Below are 17,506 nucleotides of genomic sequence, written 5' to 3' on the forward strand. Positions count from 1 at the left end.
AGTATTATCCAAGAAGATTCCTACAGCAGAACAGCAAACGGTCATTAAAAAGAACGAAGGATTTTTAAAAGTGCTGAATTGGAAAACAACCAAGACAATAGATAGAGAACAGTACATGCTGTGGTCCTGCTTAAGTAAAACAAAAGGTATGGGGCGGGGGGGGGGAGGGTGAGACAGAGAGAGAGAGAGAGAGAGAGAGAGAGAGAGTCTGTATAGATAGAACATTCCTGGAAGAGCACTCATGAGATGTTCACAGAGGTTATGTAAAATGTTTTTGAGTGAGAAAGTGACAAGATCACGACTGTGTTGGCAGGTTCACATGGCAGAGGGAGGGGGATGTAGCAGCAAGGACTGGAAGCAACTGGGAGAGACTGAAGCCAGGGACCTGTTTCAAGGGCATTGTGCTGGTCCCAGTAAGAGAGACTGAGGGCCTATGCTGAAGCAGTAAGACGGAGGGGAGAAGAAAGGAAATTAGCCTCACTTTTGAGGTGCTGTCAATGGTACCCAGGGCCTGGCACAGCATCTACATCTATTAGATGCTCAACAAATGTGCCAAATGGATGGTCTCCCATGCGAAAGACTTACACTTCGAGCTCCCCAAGAATCCGCTGGGCACCTCAAGACGCCAATCCCAAGACCCCATCACCCTCTTCTCAGAGTTCACTCCCCCAGCCCTTGGGCCCTAGGGAGCAGGGTGAGGAGATGGGGCCACAGGAAGATGAGGCCAGGGCCATGTTTCCCTTGTGTCCCTTCTCGGCCTGCCTACCCAGAGCGTGGAACCAGTTCCTGCTCTGCCCCACCGCCCTCGCTCCACCAGGCACCCTACCAACAGGCTGCTTTCCTGCAGGCACAGCCCTGAGCTGGGCTCTGTGCATATGAGGCAGGAGACGGGTGTCTAGAAAAAGCTGTGGGCCCTGCTCCCCATAGAAGCTAAGAGGAGACAGGAAAATTACTAATGAGAAAGGGGGAAAGACAGCCTAGAACATCAGATGCAGGAATGCATCACATCATGGCGTTTTGGTCAATAACGGACCTCATGAACAACTGTGGTCTCATAAGATTATAATGGAGCTGAAAAATCCCTACTGCCTAGTGACGTCATAGCAGTCCTACCGTTGTAGCCCAATACGTTACTCACGTGTTTGTGGTGATGCTGGTGTAAACAAACCTAGGGCTCTGCCAGTCATATAAAAGTACAGTACATACAATTACACTCAGTTACACACACAATACTTGATAATGATAATAACGACTATGTTACTGGTGAATGTATTTACTATACTATACTTTTTAATGTTATTTTAGAGTGTACACTTTCTACTTATTAAAAAAAAGTTAACTGTAAAACAGTAGGTCATGTTACACCAGAAGCAGCCTCATACATCTTGTGTTTACCGCGTCTCTTGATTACACTATTTTCTCTTGTGCTTGATTTAATCTCCTGTTGTTTTGTTCATGATGGCCCCTAAGCGTACAGAATCCACTGCTAATGTTGCCACTAAGAGGCCACATTGAATGATTGACCTGGAAATGAAATTAAAAGTGACTGAGGACTATGAAGGTGGAAAAGCAGTGGTGGTTGTTGCTCGCCAGTCAGGCGTGCCCCATTCCATCCTAGCTACAATCTTGAAGAACAAGAACAAAGGGATGGAAGCTGTTAAAGGGTCCACTTCATTGAAGGCAACAAGACTAGCAAAAAGTAGAAAAGGGCCTGTGGCAGACGTGGAGAAACTTCTAATGACCAAGACTGAAGACCACACACAGGTGTCCCTCTCAGCACCATGAGGATCATGGCCACAGCAAAAAGTTGGTTTGCGATGTTGAAAGAAAAGGCTGCCCCCGCCTATGATGTTGAGTTTACTGCTAGCTCTGGGTGGTTTATGTGATTCCAGAGTCATTATTCATCACACAATGTGAAAGTGAAGGGTGAGTCTGCGAGCGCTGATGTGGAGGCAGCTGAAGAATTGTTGGAAACTCTAGATAAGCTGATGGTGGAGGAAAATTACTGTCAGAGCAAATATTCAATATGCATAGAACCTCCCTTTTCTGGAAATGGATGCCTGAAAGGACTTTCATCCATAAGGAGGCCAAGTCAATGTGGGTTTCAAGGCTTTTGAGGACAGGATAACTCTCCCGCTTGGGGGTAATGTTGCAGGCGACAAATTGACACCCTTTGTGATCTGGCACAGTGAGAACCCCAGGGCCTTCAAGCATAGCAAGAGGCACACATTGTCAGTGTATTAAAGGGGCAATAAGAAGTCATGGATGACTCAGCTCCTCTTCCAAGGTGCCCTCCTGAATTGCTGTGCCCGCAAAATGAAGTACTGCTTCAAGAATAACGTAGCTTTCAAGATTTAGCTTATTGTTGATAATGCTCCCAGACATCCTCCTTTTATTGGTGATCATCTCAATATCAAAGCGGCATTTCTCCCTCCAAACACCACTTCTTTGATCCAACCAATGGATTGAGGCGTTATAAAAACTTCTAAGGCCTGCTACCGCCCGAGGATGACCTTTGCCCAGGCTATTGCCACAAATAAGGAAGACACTGATGCAATTACGGAAAGATTACAACATCTGTCACCACATCAGGAACCTTGCTTGGGCTTGTAGTGATGTCACCAAGGAGTGTATGGATGGCATCTGGAAGAAGATACTCAAGAGGCTCATCATGACTTCAAATGACCTGCCAAAGATGTAGAGGTTGCAAAAGTCAACAAGGCTGAGGTTGAGATGGCAGACACCTTCAACCCGGGTGTGGACGAGGATGACATTGAGGAGCCCCTAGAGGGGGTTCCTGAGGAATTTACTAATGAGGACTTGTTGGAACTGGAACAGGAATGCACAGCTGAAGAAGAGGCAACTGCAGGAGAAGAAAAATAAGAACCCCCAAGAAAATTCACAGTGGAGGGTTTAGCAGAAGCTTCTGCAGACCTCAACAAGCTCCTTAAAAAGCTTGAAAACATGGACCCCCAACCCCGAAAGGTTATCATCAATAGAGAGGAATGTTCATGGTGCATTATCCGCTTATAAGCAACTCTGTGATGAAAAAAAGAAACCAAGCAAACCACCATGGACATATTTCTGAAAAGAGTGACACTTCCTCATGAATAGCCTCAGGCAGGTCCTTCAGGAGGTATTCCAGAAGAAGCCCTTGTCATCATAGGAGATGACAGCTCCATGCGTGTCATTGCTCCTGAAGACCTTCCAGTGGGAGGAGATGTGGCAGTGGAAGACAGTGATACTGATGATCCTGACCCTGTGCAGGCCTAGGTTAATGCGTGTGTGTCTTTGTTTTTTTTTAAAGATTTTATTTTTCCTTTTTTTCTCCCAAAGCCCCCCGGTACGTAGTTGTATATTTTTAGTTGTAGCTCCTTCTAGTTGTGGCATGTGGGACGCCGCCTCAGCATGGCTGGATGAGTGGTGCCATGTCTGCGCCCAGGAATCGAACCGACGAAACACTGGGCCGCCTGCAGCAGAGCGCGTGAACTTAACCACTCGGCCACGGGGCAGGCCCCTGTGTATCTTTGTTTTTAACAAAAAAGTTTAAAAGGTAAAAAACAAAAATATTTAAAAATAGAAAAAAGCTTATAGAATAAGGATACAAAGATAAAATATTCTTGTATAGCTGTGCAATATGTTTGTGTTCTAAGCTAAGTGTCATTACAAAAGAGTCAAAAAGCTAAAAAAGTTTATAAGGTAAGAAAGTTACAATAAGCTAAAGTTAATTTATTACTGAAGAAAGAAAAATATTTTTTATAAATTTAGCCTCGCCAGTGCAGTGTTTGTAAAGCCGACGGTAGTTACAGCAGTGTCCTTGCCCTCACATTTACGCACCGCTCGCTCACCGACTCACCCAGAGCAGCTTCCAGTCCTGTAGCCTCCTCGTGGTAAGTGCCCTATACAGTGTAGCATTTTTTCTCTTTTATACTGCATTTTTACTGTACCTTTTCTTTGTTTAGATACACAAATACTTACCACTGTGTTGCAGTTGCCTACAGTATTCAGTACTGTAACATGCTGTACAGGTTTGTAGCCCAGGAGCAATAGGCTGAACCATGTACCTTAGGTGTGTAGTAGGCTATACCATCTAGGTTGTGTAAGTGCACTCTGTGATGTTTGCACAACGACGAAGTTGCCTAATGACGCGCTTCTCAGAACGTATCCCCGTCGTTGAGTGATGGGTGACCAATGTAACCCTGTACACAAACACACACTCACACATGCATGTGCGTGCACTGGCTACCATAACCCTTTGCACTTAGGAGGTGCTTGAAATAGGTTTTATAAATAAGTGAGATGATGAAAAGAGAGTGAGCAGGAGGATAAGGAATCTCAGAAATGTGGCATATGAGGACCAGTTAAAGGAAAGAGAACTGACGCCCCTGAAAAATAGAACATTCAGTAGACACCTCCCCAAACCCCACATCTGTGAAAGCTTTATTGAGAGCCTTTGATGGTGAGGAACCATGTGGGGAAGAGGGAATAATTGAATTTATTCAAGTATCTTCTGAGCCTAATGTGGGGTCTGGCTTATAGTGTCCTGATCAAATATATGTTGAATGAATGAAGGGATGGATAGATGGATGGATAGATGATGGATGGATGGAAGGATGGATGGACGGATGGGTGGAAGGATGGATGGATGGATGATGGATGGATGGATGATGGATGGATGATGGATGGATGGATGGATGATGGATGATGGATGGATGATGGATGGATGATGGATGGATGATGGATGGATGGATGGATGGATGATGGATGGATGATGGATGGATGCGTAAGAGACTGTTCCTATCTGGCTTTCAGAGGCAGAACTGAAACCAATGTTTTATGGCAATCAGATGGCTGTGGTAGACAGCTTTCAAAAGTAGCCCTCACTGATCCCTAGCTCCTGGTATTCTCACCTTTGTGCAATCCCCTACCTTTGAGTGTAGGCTGTACCTGATGACTCCCTCCTAATGAGTAGAATACTGCAAAGTGATGGGACGTTACTTCCGTGAGTAGATTACGGAAGATGGGGACTTCCATCTTCCTGGAGTATCTCTGTTGCACACATTGGTGACAAGCTGTCATAGTGGAGAGGCCCACGGAGTGACCTTGGACCAACAGTCAGCAAGGGGCTGAGGCCCTCAGTCCAACAGCCTACAGGAACTGCCTGCTACCAACAACCTCGTCCGCGTGGAAGGAGCTCCTTCTCCGTGGGGCTCTGAGGTAGGATCCCAGCCCCGCCGGCATCTTGATTGCAGCCCGTGAGAGACCCTGAGCAGAGAATCCAGTTAAGCCGTGCCCAGATTCCTAACTCACAGAACTATGAGACAACAAATGTGGGTTGTTTTGAGCCACTGTGTTTTGGGCTAATCTGTTGCCAGCAATAGATAGCTAACACAATGGCTGATTTGAATTTAACATAAAAATGGACATTCTGGCAATTAAACCTGGAAAATGATGGTAGTGGTTAAGAGGCCAGGTTTTGGTACCAACTGGCCTGTTTTTGAATCCTGGATCCCCAACTTACTAGCTGTGTGGCTTTGGGCAAGATGATCAACTTCTCTGAGCCTCTGTTTCTGCATCTTTAAAATGGGCATAATTCTGTGCTCATAGAGATAACACAAGGATTACATGAAGCGATTATGTAAAGTACTAGGCACAGTGCCTGTCACTGAATGGAAGGTAGCTGTTAGCAGTAATGATAATAATAGAAATAATAGAGGAGCAATTCCGTCCCAAAGCAGCGAGGGTCCCGTAGCAGGAAGTGATCAGGCTGAGGCCAGGTGGCCACGTGCAGGAAGTGAATGGAACCCTAGAGGACCCCATGGGCCTTCCCGAGCCTCAGATTTGAGTGCTATGTGGTTGCCTGGCCATTACCAAGGGCAGGAGGATCCGGTGTGCTGAGGGGCCATCTGGGTTACCTTAAACCAGGGTGCAGTGCGCTCTTCCCAGCCTACGGTGGCTAGCACCCTCCCCTTCTACACGACCTCTGGGTCAGGTCTGTGGCCACCTACCTGGCTGGCCCCATGGAGCCCAGGAAGGTAAACACCCAGCCAGGAAGTGACTGTCACGGGCATGGGGCCAGCACCGGGCAGAGGCGGGTCTGAAGGTCAGAAACGCTTCCCAGGGAGCCTTTTCCAGGAGAGGACACAGCGTTTGGCGGCGGGCTCCCTGGGACAGAGCAGAAGGTGTGCAAATCTTGCTGGGGACACACTGGCCTCCTCTGAGGCCCCGGACGGGACAGCGGACAGGAGAGGAAGGGCCATTGAGGGGCCCCACCCCCAGGAGCTCCTCTGTGGCAGGTGAGCAAATGGTTTTGGTATTTTTTTAATGAAATGAGATGAAGCAAGAGATGGAATGGAGGTTGCAGCCAGGGGAGGATTGGAAAGACCCCAGGCAGGTGTGTGAAGGGAAGAGACCACCATTCATTGAGAAAGAGCTCCAGAGAGAAGACAGCCGCCGATTTCACTGGCAAGATAGAGTCTAGTCTTGCCTTCCGCACTTTCCCTGCTGGGACTCAGTTTCACCATCTGTGAATTGGGGTAAGGATTCCTTCCGGGCTCCTCTCCTGTGATGGCTATGGGGGCAAGTGAGATAACAAACAGGGCTGGCTAGATAATTTGCAGGCCCCCATGCTAAATGAATATTTGGGGTCCTTTGTGCAAAAATTATTAAGAATTTCAAGAGTTAAGAATTTTAAGGGGCCAGCCCCGTGGCTGAGTGGTTAAATTTGCACGCTCCGCTTCAGCAGCCTGGGGTTTCACCAGTTTGGATCCTGGGCACAGACATGGCATCGCTCATCAGGCCATGCTGAGGTAGCGTCTCACATAACACAACCAGAAGGACTCACAACTAGAATATACAACTATGTACTGGGGGAGCTTTGGGGAGAAGAGGGAAAAAAAAACCGAAGATGTTAGCTCAAGAGCCACTCTTTAAAAAAAACCCAGAATTTAAAAATAATTAAGAAAGACAACAGCAGAGGTTTAAACCAAGTGAGAGCCTGTATGACTGCACAGGTCACATGCCCACGGCACCAGCCCTGATCATAAATGTCTATGTACACTGTGAAGTGCTAAATGAAATGTGATTACTGCGTGCCCTGGGCTCAAATCTCAGGAAGCACACTTGGGGAACGGAAATCACAGCCGTGAAGGGACACCTCACTGCAATGCTGCCATTGCCCCCTGGAGCTCAGGGTCCCATCGCAAAAGGACAAAAGGCCCCGCCCCTCAGAACCTTCCGGACTTGGGCACCTGGCTGGCATCGAGCCAAAGCGTGGTGTGACTCAAATGCCTGGGACACTGTTTTTTTAGATGTGGTGGTGGGAAGTTCTTTTCTTCTATTTTGACTTAAGATTTGGGCTGTTCACACAGTCACTGGCCAAATGGAACTGGGGCTTAGGGTTCCTTTCATTTCAATGGCTTGCAGTGTTCTGTCGATTACCCACATGTTTTAGCCATTTGGAAAAATACTTGTGTTAATGCAGTAAGACCACTGGTGGGAATGTTCCAACCCCCTTTGTCACATCTTTGTCTTCCTCCCCATTTTTCCACTTGGATTTTCTCTGTCCTTATCCTTCCTGCCACATCTCCGGCTGCCTTGCCACTGCTTAGCCTTCTGGAGAAACTAGCATCTCCGTGGGTATCTTAAGCTTTCTGGCCCATGAAAGAAGACAATAGACCATCTCTCTCCACTCCACTCTCAACCCGCCCCCCGGAATCCAAATAGTCTTGGAAACTCCTCCCTTGGAGGGGCTGCCTGCAGGAGAGGCAAGGATGACACCAATGACAGCGAGAGGCCACAGCTTCCTGCCCCGGCGGCCAGAGATGGAGAGAGACAATTATTTTGAGAACTTCCCCTGGCCTGTGGGTGATCTGTCTGGCCTTGGCAAGGGCAGCCTAGGAAGCAGACACCAGAGGGTGAACCAGCCCAGAGGCTCGGAGCAGGAAGCCAAATCTAATGGCCGCACCCTTCTGGCCCCACTGCGGACACCAGAGCCACTGTTTATCTCAGCGGCCAGTGAGCCCACCAGCCCTAAACAAGACATCCCATCGCCCAGGACGGGGCCCTTTCCCCACCTTTGTGAGCCCGTTGCCTCCCTAAGTAAGGAGTCAGTTCTGATGCTCTGAGGTTGCCCCCAGCACCACCTGGGAACAGCAAAATTCCTTCCTTTATTCCTTCATTAAATAATTGCCAAGCACCTTGGGCAGGTGAGGGTTTGAAGAGCGGCTGGGGGCACAGGGGGGATGAGGGTGGGACACTCAGGCTAGCAGAAGAAAACTGGAACCCTAAGGCCCCTGGGCCAGGGCCCAGTTAGAGGCTCCCTCCATGAGTGGGGCACAGAACAGGAGCCCTGCAGGCGATGGGGATGGCAGAAGCAGAGGCATGGACTTGGCAAAGCATGAAGCCTGTTTAAAGGATGCTGGTGAGGCAGGTTTGCTGGAACAGAGGCAAGGTGGAGAGAGGTGGCCCCAATCCGCGATGTCTGGACCCCAGAGGCTCCCAGAGATCACAGAGGGGGTCTGAATGGCCAACGTGTCTCATGGGGCACTCACCCCTCACTTCCATACTCCAGCTTTACCCGAGTCACCTTCACTGTCGGCTGAGGTTTATGCACCAGCACTGGTGTCTCCCACAGCTAGAAGCTCCGACTGTGACTTATACAGGTCTTTGATGAGTTTAAAAATGACGCGCTGACTCATTATTATTTAATTAGTATGTTTCCTATCACAGACAAACCCTTCAAAACACACACGCGCCAGAAGACAAGTAGCTTGGATGGTGCCTTAAAAGGCTCGGAGAAGCCTGGGAGCCACTGGGGCAGAGACCAGCCAGGATAAGGAAGGAAGGCAAGCTGGGCCTGAGGACCTTGACCCCCAGGTCCTATCAGGGAGTGACAAGGGTCAGTCCAGAGTGTCTGACTCGGGGAGCATTGCTCAATCCCACGTACAAGTTATTACGACGTGCTTGTCGCAGAATTTCAGTCCACTGTCATAGTCAGCTCCTTGTAGACTGACTCCTGAGAGGACACCTCATTCAGCCAGTCAGTAAATATTTGCTGCACGCCCACCCTGGGCCAGCAGTGATAAGAGGTGAAAAGATGGACAAACCCCATTCCCCTCTCCCAAGCTCCCCACTTTCTTTCCAGGCTCCTCAGCTGCCTCCGCCCCCTTTGTTACTGTCCAAATAAGTAGATAAAGAAAACTCGATGTCCTACTCACAGCTGATTCATATGGGGTTCCCAAGCCAAAACAGATTCCCATGAAATCCCACTAATGGGACGAAAAACTTCCAAGTATTTTAAGTTTATAAAACCCTGGCGTAACGGGCTTTGTTTTTCACGATGCTCTATAGACGTCAGCACACTCCTTAACGTGAGTACATCTATAAAGATATTTTTTGCTCTCGTTTGAGTGATAAAAACATCCCTCGGTGGATTCTTGAATGCTGGAGGAAAGCCTTCTTCTCTGCCAAGCTCCTTTTTAGGAAGTTAGCTTTGAACTTGAAGATGATTTTAAGGTTCCTTGTTTCTGAATTAAAAGGCATCTGGCACGTGGACCATTTTTCCTGTTGACTGAGATGTCAGAGCAGTTGCCTGGAACTTTCTGTCTGTGGTTTTCTGGTCTCTTTGGAACAGGAGTCAAGATCAAAGCCACTTGTAGTTGGCCAACTTGGGTTCTAAGTCAAGGGTAAGACGTGGACAGATTCTAGCTCAGGGTCAAGATGAAGCCATCTTGATGCCCAATCTAGGTGTCCACATAGGCTATGTTTAAAAAAACATAGCTGATTTGTGTATTCATTGGCAAAATATCCCAGAAATTGCCAAAATAAAGTAGCATGAGTGGATGTACAGCGTCTTTCAACTACAAGCACAGGCTGTGGAGGCCAACGTGGCCCTCTTGTAACTGCCTGGCCTCAGGCTGGGTCACTGTCTACTTTTATCCCTCTCTGAATTCTCTATAATCTTACCAGGCTGTTTGCTCAGGAAAGGCTGTTCACTTTAAGTTAGGATGTTCTAAATTAAAGATGCTGAGAAATAGTTTAGAAATCATGCTCTTAACCGCTGTGCCAGAGCCAGGCTGTCTCTACCACTTGCTGGCTGTGTGACCTTGGCAGAGTCAGTTAACCTCTCTGAACTTTCCATGCCCTCTTCTGTAAAAATGGGGGACATGGGACAAGGGCAGATCTGAGTGCTCCATGAGATGATGACTATAAAGCACTTGGCATTCATGAATTGTAGCTATTATCGCGATAGACCTTGAGAAAGAAAACAGATCCTTATTTCCGATATCAAAGGTGACTTCAAGCAACAGGGCAAGAATTGATCAGTTCCCATAGTTAGAGAATTGAGCACTAAACGCGACTGTGTACACGAGAACCCTCAAACATAAAGAGAACTGGTGTCCTTTGAAGGGTTCCCTCAACTGCTCCAACTGCCCTGAGCCTGGCCAACTTTGGAAAATTCCCTTCCTTCAATGGCACCATTCAGGTCTGCCTGCCATCAGCTGGCAAGACTGTACACCCGCCAGAGTCCCCCTGAGGTGTCAACGCTTTGGACCCAAAGGTTATTTCCCTCCAGTGAATAATATTTCTTGATAAGTGTAGGCATTTTTCCCTGGCAAAACCCTGATGCTCAAAATTTTTAAGAAATTAGTTTGGTAAATGCTGATATGGAAGGCATTGGAGGAAATCCGTGATGGACGAACCTCAGAGATTTAGGTTCCATCTATAAGAAGAGTGTATGAGCTTTCTATGGCAGCTGTAACAGATGACCACACACTTAGCACCTTGAAACAGCACAAATGCATCATCTTACAGTTCTGGAAGACACAGGTCCGCGGTGGGTCTCACTGGGCTGACATCTAGGTGTGAGAAGGGCTGCAGTCCTTCTGGTGGCTCTGGGAGAATCTGTCCCTTGCCTTTTCCAGCTTCTAGAGGCCGCCCACATTCCTCGCCTCGTGGCCTCTTCCTCCATCTGCAAAGCCAGCAGCTGGGCACGGCACCTTGAATTCTCTCTCTGACCCTCCTGCCTCCCTCTTACAAGGACCCTTGTGATTACATCGAACCCACCCGGACAGTTCAGGATAATCTCCTCATCTCAAAATCCTTGACTTCATCACATCTGCTAAGTTCCTTTTGCCATATAAGGTAATGCAGTCCCGGGGCCCAGGTATTGGGATGTGAACATGTTGGGCGGGAGGGGCATTGTTCATGGAACCACAAAGAGATGCCAGAGTTTCCTTAAATACATCTTTGACACGTTTGGAAGCAACAGATGACTTTCTGAGATTTTTTTAAATTGCTAGAGCCATGTAATCAAAAGTAAGATATAACGTGCCATATAGATGGTTTGCAAGGAGCTTCACATAATGTTCATGTTTATATAGATATGTATTTTTTAAGTTTGGTTGACAAACGCTGGATCAATGCGTCTGCTGTTTTTGTTGAAACTCCCTGGTAGTCCCAGTGCTTATATCTGAGACCCTGCCCTCCCCAGCCCATCTGAACACGCCAAAAGGGTGTTTCTGCCCAGCCCCAAGCAGTCCGAGGCCCAAATAGGTTGTTCTGTGGCACCTCTGGGTTTAGCTCTTTCAGAGAAGGGGGTGTGGTGGAAGCACATGGTCATTCGAACCTTGGAGGAGCCGTCCGGGGTCAGGAAAGCTGTACCTCCCCACTGAGAAGCTGGACGGAAGCACATGGTGGTGTGCCTGCTTCCCCCTGATTCCGGGGCTGTGCCTATGGTGTGTAGGGACGGCCCGATGGGCACTGCTCCCTTACTCCAGCCCCTACTCGGGGACACATCTAAGGAGCTGTCTTGCCAGCTCCAGCTGACCCTGCTGTAACCACAGGACACTCTGAGCCCCGTGACGGGCACTCCAGGGAACAGCATGGGGATGGGGGAGGGGGAAGCCTGCAGGTTCAGGCCAGGCTGACAGGGTTTGCCCATCAGCCCCGGGATGATAAGGAAATCTAGTGCACGGTTCTGGCAGTCCAAGGGCTGACCAGCTTATTGGCCAGTCTCCCAGAAGCGGCAGATAGGAGCCATCCACGTGTTGGCTCTGAGCCATGCTAATGGCTACCCAGAGAATCTATTGAGAACAAGGCCAAATCTAGGTCTAAAGGTGAAGAGTGCCACTATTGATTAGTAATGTCTGTCATGGCAAAGGACTAGGAAAAGGTGGTCCATGTTCACCTGGCCTGCCATTCCCAGTGGGGAGGAAGGCTTTGCATGCAGACAGACGCTTGGGAACACAGGAAAAAGGCACGCCTTCTCTGTGTGACCCTGAGCAGGTCTGCTGGTGCAGTCTCTGCTTCCTCATCTTTAAAATGAGAGAGACCAGCCCTTTCCAGCTCCCCCAGAGGATGATGGGGCTGCAAATGGAAAGGGGTGTCTCCCATCACAAACCACCTGAGCCTTCATCTGTGGGGCCGAAGTCCGAGGGGCTGGCCCTGAGACGTTCCTTGGGCCACCACTCTCACCTTAGTGAGAGGGCCTGGGAGTCCTTCCGCCTGGCGTTGGTCTGAGCCTGTGTCTCACCCCCACGGGCCCTGCTCTGCCTGGAGGAATCACATCCACTTGGGTCTGGGGGGCGAGAGCCTGGAAAAAGTGAGCCGGCTAGAGAGACTTAGTGTGTGAGGGGTGAGGCGGCAGCAGCCCCAGTCCCGGGAGCAGGTGGCAGAGGTGAGGCAGAGTGGCTGGGACTCGGGGAGGCGTCTGGGTCCTGGGGGTCCAGGGGCAGCTCATGCTCCCAGGTGGGAGCTGACATCCAGCACCCGGCCCACAGGAAATGCTCCATAAAAATAATTCAGTGAGTGACTCCAGGTTTTGGGAAAGGGGCTGGGAGAAAGCCTGTGTCAGCCCAACGTCCACACAGCCCTAAGGAGAGACCCCTGGGCAGAACCACGGAAGAGAAACCAAGGTGAGGCCCAGCCTCGTAAACAGCATGGGAGGGGGGTGCGGAGACAGAGAGGGGAAGGTGGGGCCGGATGAGAATGGGGTAGGGAACTGGGTTTTACCCTAAGCCTTCTAAGACTTCTAAGCAGGGGGATGACATGGTGCAATTGACGTTGTACTTCAAAGGACAAGGTTTGGGCATTTCCTGGGGTTTCTGTCAATTCCCTCATTTTTCAGCCCTAAGAGTCCAGATGAGCATCCTCCACTAGAGTCTAGAAGGAGAAGAGGGTCCTGGTCCCTGGAGGGTTGTGCAGGTTCCGGGGACAGAAGGGCACATCCTCACGTAGATGGGCCTTGAGTGTCAAGACCCCAGGACGAGCGAGGGAGGAGGGAAACAGCGCTGGAGGGGAAGCGGCCTCAAGAGAAGGTTGTGGCTCTTCCAATGGCACGCTCAGATGTGAAGATGCCAGGAGAGATGAGAAGGTGGGAGTGGAACGGGGGTAGCAGGGAGGGGTCCTGGGGAAGGCGAGGGTGGGGGGTGCAGAGCCCTGAGGAGGAAGGAAGAGGACGGCAGGGGCAGGCAGGATGGCAGAGGGCACGGGTACAGAGCTCTCGTCTGCTGTTTGAGACAAGGCCGGCGGGGCAGAGGCAGGCAGGCAGATGGGGATCCGGAGAAGGCAGATGTGGTCACTGCAGAGAGCACAGGGGGCACTCGCCAGAGAAATGAAGGTGGGCTGCTGGCCTGTCTTGCACAGTGACTGTGAATGGACTGTGACATCTGTCTGCCCTCCCCCGGATGAGGTCATAAAACGTCAACATACATTAAATCCTGGGTTGTTGGAACAAAAGGGAACTCGGGGGTGGGTGGGCGCACAGCAGGGGCCAAGCTGGAGCAGCAGCCCCAGCCTGGGGCAAGACCTCAGACATTGGGTAAACATGATTTGAGCATCCACAGTTGTGCCAAATTCCAGGGGATCAGAGCACCCCACAGGGGGTCTTGGGTGGGGGCCTAGTCCCCTGTAGCCCAAGGAGACCTCAATGGGGCCCGTGCTCTTCCTATTGTGACGGTCGGGTCCGCTTGACCCTCGCCCCTGGGCTGAGCCCTTGCATCTTTGCATCCCCGGGCTGGCACGGGGCATGTGCACGCTCAGTGAGTATTTGCTGGATAGAGGAAGGGCTCAGTGGATGAACAGAAGTCTCCGTGGACTTCACTGGGGGTGGACTGTGCGTGGACAGGCTTCTCAGGCCCCCAGGAATGAGCCAGACCCTAGAGGACAGCACATGGAGGAGCAGGAGGGCAAGGCAGGGCTGGCACCAGGTGGGGCCGCAGACATGCACCCGAGGGTCAGTGTGAGCTGAAAGCCAGGCTGGAGCCCAGTCAGGAGGGCTGAGAGGAGAGGCCGAGTCGGGAGAAGCTTGGATTCAGGAAGGATCAGAAACACACAGGGATGCAGGCTCTGGTAAGAGAGAGCCCAGTGTTGCTGTGGTCTGGGAGTTGGGCAGCACACCGGGGCAGCCCCTAGCTGGGTCCTGGAGGATCTCCTTGGTGTGAGGAGGCCCCAAACACCCACCAGAGCCCTTCTGTATGCCTTGGATATGCTCTGCCAACCTGGCAGGCTTTGGGTTATTTATGATTAAAGAGTATGGATTCACGAACACAAGCAAGCAAGCTTCAGGGATGGGATGGCAGGAACTTGAGAAAGCAGTGGCTCTTTACCCTTTTGGAGTCTTCGTGAAAGCCTTGGACCCTTGTTACAACACAGCAGGGCTGGCCCACTCCACCCCCAGGGCCTCTACATGAGTCAGTCTCAGGGGGGCCCAAGAATCTGCATTTCTTAAAAGCTGCCAATGCCGCCGCTGCTGGAAGTTGACCATATTTTGAGAAGCGTTGGCATACAGAGGTGAGGAAGCCTTAGTTTAGGACAAAAATGAACTGTGTGGTGTCTGGTTCATCCCGGTCATTTCCATTCAGTGTTTCTGGAAGGTCAATCACTTACTTTCCACATTTACCGTTTTTAACATATTTATGTACCACCTGTGCTATTAATATTTTCTACTGATTGGCTTTAGATTAAATTCTCAACTTATTTATTTTTATCCTAAGCATTAATATCTATGAAGTCACAGTTTCGATGTGTTAATTGGAATTTTTTCTAAGACACATAACTATTAATTTTATGAATGTTCAACTGACGTGTCTCCTAAAACCAGCTCACAGCCACTGGTTGGACCCCACACAGCTGCAAGGAGAATGGGGACTATGTAGTTTCATCCAAATTCTATGAATGTTATAGATGAGAGAGTTGAAAGAAACCACAGCACCTCAACATCTCTGTCATTATTGTTTGTTTTTTTAAAAGAATCTCCCTCTTGAATAACTTGTTCACAAACCAAAAGAGAAATCCTGGCCTTTCTGCCCCTGGCTCTGGGGAAGGGGCTGGCCTGAGTCACCTCCCTCCTTCCTCAGAGCCTGCGGGGAGACCCCAGGATCACGCGAGGAGGTGGACAAAGGCACTGAATGCTTCCAGCACTGCACAAATGACAGAGCGTTCCAGAAGGAAACAGAGAAGCCAAAGGAGGGGCACTGTGGGGATGGTGAGGGCTGTCGGGAAATTCCATCCTGCCTGCTCTCTTGGGCCCCAAGCAAGGGAGCCATGTCTGTCTCATGACCTACCACCTAGCATGGTGTGGACAGAGCCGTGCCGTCTCAACGTGTGAGTGGACAGAGCTCACTGAGGACACAGGGACGCAACTGACCTATCCAACTTCATGTCTTACATTGGAGTGTTGAAAATCTAGATGTGCCACAAACAGGGAAGTCCAGCTTGGGGCCACAGGAAGTAACACACAGGAATCCCGTCAAGCAAGGATAAGCAAAAAATTTTAAGAGATTTTAGTGGAAAAATATAAGATCCTGAAGGGCAAAATGAATACTGTGGCCTGTGAGGGCTGGGAACCAGGAATGGGAAAGGGGGAAGCCACACGTCCCTGCCCTCTTCCTCTCTCCCTCCCTGGGCTCTCATTCTTCTGCTTTGCTCTGTCTCTCTCCAGACCTGCTGCCCCTGCTGCACACCTGGCCGGTCCCGGCCAATTCAGAACAGCTCCCCACCCCGACACAGCCCAGGGCCTCCTGCTAACCAGCCTCGTCTCCATCTCAATTCTCATCTCCCAGCGAAGGAATCCAGTCACCCCAGCCCAGCCTCTGGCTTCATTCCTCCTGGGTCAAAGGTCCATTCTGTTTGGTCAGCTATGGCCTGGGGCTGGAGGCGGTGGCAGGCAAGGTCCCCCCTTCCAGGGCTGAGGATGGAGCCAACTCTCCAGGAAGGGGTTTCAGAGCACGAGGGAAGGATGGCTACCGTCTGCTACAAATACGGTTCCCCAGAGCCATTTGGAGGAATCAGGTTGGGTTTGAGATTTTCCCAACCAGAGATGCAACTCTCCTTCATTCCTCTGCCAGTCGTCAGGAACGGAATGTTTCATAAGATAACGAAGAGAGACTTCTCTCTCTCTCTCCTGGTGCACACACCCAGGAAAGGCCACAGGAGGACACATCAAGAAGGCCAGGAAGAGGGTTCTCCCCAAAACCCGACCATACTACGCCCTCATCTCAGACTTCAGCCTCCAGAACTGTGAGAAAAGAAGGGTCTGTTGTGCAAGCCACCCAGCATGCGGTGTTTTCCTAAGGAAGCCCGAGCTCACCAAGACAGCAACACTGGTCTTGTCATTTTTAGCAGACCTTTTTATAAATCCTCTAGGATATGGGTTCATAGATGGGTTCACAGCAACTCCAGCATGCCAATGGCCCACAACCAGAACCCCACAAAGACCCAGTGTGGAATGTGCAGCTTCCTACACAGAAATCTTCCTGTCTGGCTATGGGAACGACACTGCCCCCTTTCATGCAGAGTCTGTTTTGCAATGTGACTGGGAGCTGGCAGCCCCGGCCGGCCGCCCTCTGGCCGAGTCCAGCAGACCTTGGCCCACAGAGGGGTGGGAGCTTGCCAAGGGTGGTGGCTGGCTGAGGCGGCTCACCCCAGAAGGAGTGGTCCTTGTCCCCAGCTCACTGCTTCCTCTTGCTCAGAGCCTGTCTGATGGCAGGAAAACCCTAAAAGAGGGTCAGCTTCTGAAAATTAGGTAAAAGTTCTCTTAATGACAGGAAAACACTGCAGCTGCTGGCTCCCACTTCACTTGGAGAAACTAGGTTAAGCCGTCGCCTCCCCCAACCCCCAGCTGAGAGTGGCTGCTGTCACCAATGTGCCCAGAGGGGACAAGACTCTCAGGAGCTGCCACTAGCCAGTCCCCGGAGACAAGGCATAGATTTCGCTGGGACAAAGCCGAGGCTCCGATGGACCCTCGATTCACTTTTTTCCAACTCTATACCTGCTTTTCCTATTGAATGTTATATACATTTTACATTCTTGGATTCTTTTTACACCAAAAAGTAAAAACAATTTAAATAAGCGGATCATGCATTTAGTTGCAAAGAGGGAAATGAGCAGCCTGGGAACATCGTTATGGAGTATCGTTAAGGCGTGTTGATGAGGTGCCAGGCACCGTCGTCTCCCTTAATCCCTGCGCGATCTCTGCACACACAAGAGACGTTTCCAGAAGGAA

The 17,506-nt window shown here is 50.1% G+C and overlaps 1 protein-coding gene across 1 annotated transcript in view; it reads left to right on the plus strand.

Moving 5' to 3' along the window:
• The first annotated feature begins 6,124 nt into the window (after nucleotides 1-6,124).
• NGEF (neuronal guanine nucleotide exchange factor) overlaps nucleotides 6,125-17,506 on the plus strand; it is a 107,301-nt gene continuing 95,919 nt past the window's right edge. The window contains exon 1 of the mRNA XM_044751464.2: nucleotides 6,125-6,296. The gene's annotated coding sequence lies outside the window, so the exon portion shown is untranslated. The remainder of the gene's footprint in view (nucleotides 6,297-17,506) is intronic.

Source organism: Equus asinus, chromosome 19 (assembly GCF_041296235.1).
Source record: "Equus asinus isolate D_3611 breed Donkey chromosome 19, EquAss-T2T_v2, whole genome shotgun sequence".
Classification (NCBI taxonomy): Eukaryota; Metazoa; Chordata; class Mammalia; order Perissodactyla; family Equidae; genus Equus; species Equus asinus.